We start from the raw sequence: 1482 nt of genomic DNA on the forward strand, positions 1-1482 counted from the left end.
TATAAGAATCACATTATAAAATTCTTAACATAAATTATAAACATCATTTCACAAATACATTTCGAAGGGGATCGTGGGTGCACTAGTACAGAAAAGGCAATTTGCGTCGGATGTGAGGCGCCTATTTGCGTCGCACATGGGTCCGACGCCAAAGGCCTCGACCAAATGATTCAGAAACGATTTGCGTCGTATGCGGACACGACGCAGATGGTTCAGCTATTTGCGTCGCACCCGTATACGGTACGACGCAAGTGGATCTTACCAGCCCCAATTCCATCCCCAGCAGCCTGATTTGCGTCGCATGAATCACTATGTGTGATGCACATTGATCTTGAATGAGTGATTTGCGTCGCACATGGTGAAGGGTGCGACGCAAATTTCTTTATAACAAACAAAAAAAAAGAGTCCACTATTCCAAAAGTTGAAACAGGTAAAAAAAATCCACCATAATCATTTTCTACAATTGCTCTGTTAATTGAAACTATGAAACCAAATTATAAACTGATAAACAATATAAACTTATAAAAAAGAAATTAAACAAAGTAGAATTATATTACGCAAATGAGAAACTTGTACAAATTATACAAAATACGCACAAATTCTGTGTTTCAAAAAGAAAAGTTCACCATCAAACAACCATAAAAAACCAGTAACCGCCGGAAAGTTCGCACATATTCTAGATCTAACACAGAAAATAAAAATAAGCAAATCAACAAAAGGAAAAAAGTTCAATGACATAGTTACAGAAATTACAAAAAACAAAATGCTTCATCTTCATTTTGAGTTCGCTACCGTCTTCGAGGACGCCGGCAACAAAACTTGAAACAAAAAAAAATCCGCCGGCGAGAAAACTACCCAGATCCCGCATATTTTTTTTCTCTCTCGCTGGTAATCCATCGACAACAGTCCGCACTGAGAGCTCACAACAATGAAAAACATCAAAAATGGAGGAGAGAGAAAATGGCGTAGATAAAAGAATGAATTTTCAGATCTGATAATTAAAACATAAAATAAGATCTAAAAAATTAAAAACGAAATAGACTACAAAATTAATAATTTCAGAGAAAAAAAAAAGAACCTGGTGGTTGGTTCTATTCGTCTTCTTCGTCAGAAATTAGATCTACAAAATCAAAGAGTTTTCGAGGAGAGAGAAGCTATCATCCATGGCGGTTTTTAGATGCATGAACTGAGTTTTCGCTGGTTCTTCAATTTTCGTTGTTCAACTTTTTTCGAGTAGAGAGATCTACAAGATTACTTTGTTCGCTGACGAAACGAAGACGGTTAAGAGAGAGAGGGGGTGAGGTGAGAGAGAGGGGTGGGGGTGAGGAGAGAGAAAGGGGGGGGGGGGTGGGTGTGAGGGTGAGAGGATTTTGAAAAAGAGGCGCTGGGTTGTAAATTGTAATATGAGTTTATTCGCTGCAACTTTTTTTTAGGGTTTGAGGATATGAAACCCGGTGCTTTGTGTTGGGTTGGTAATCTGCG

General features: G+C 38.3%; 1 long non-coding RNA gene across 1 annotated transcript; it reads right to left on the reverse strand.

Moving 5' to 3' along the window:
- Nucleotides 1-533: 533 nt before the first annotated feature.
- LOC125493190 (uncharacterized) lies at nucleotides 534-1224 on the reverse strand. The gene is made up of 2 exons (XR_007269705.2): nucleotides 1079-1224; nucleotides 534-912 (listed from the first exon to the last, which is right to left on the reverse strand). It is a non-coding gene; the product is annotated as an uncharacterized LOC125493190 (long non-coding RNA).
- Nucleotides 1225-1482: the final 258 nt, after the last annotated feature.

Source organism: Beta vulgaris, chromosome 9 (assembly GCF_026745355.1).
Source record: "Beta vulgaris subsp. vulgaris cultivar EL10 chromosome 9, EL10.2, whole genome shotgun sequence".
NCBI lineage: Eukaryota > Viridiplantae > Streptophyta > Magnoliopsida > Caryophyllales > Amaranthaceae > Beta > Beta vulgaris.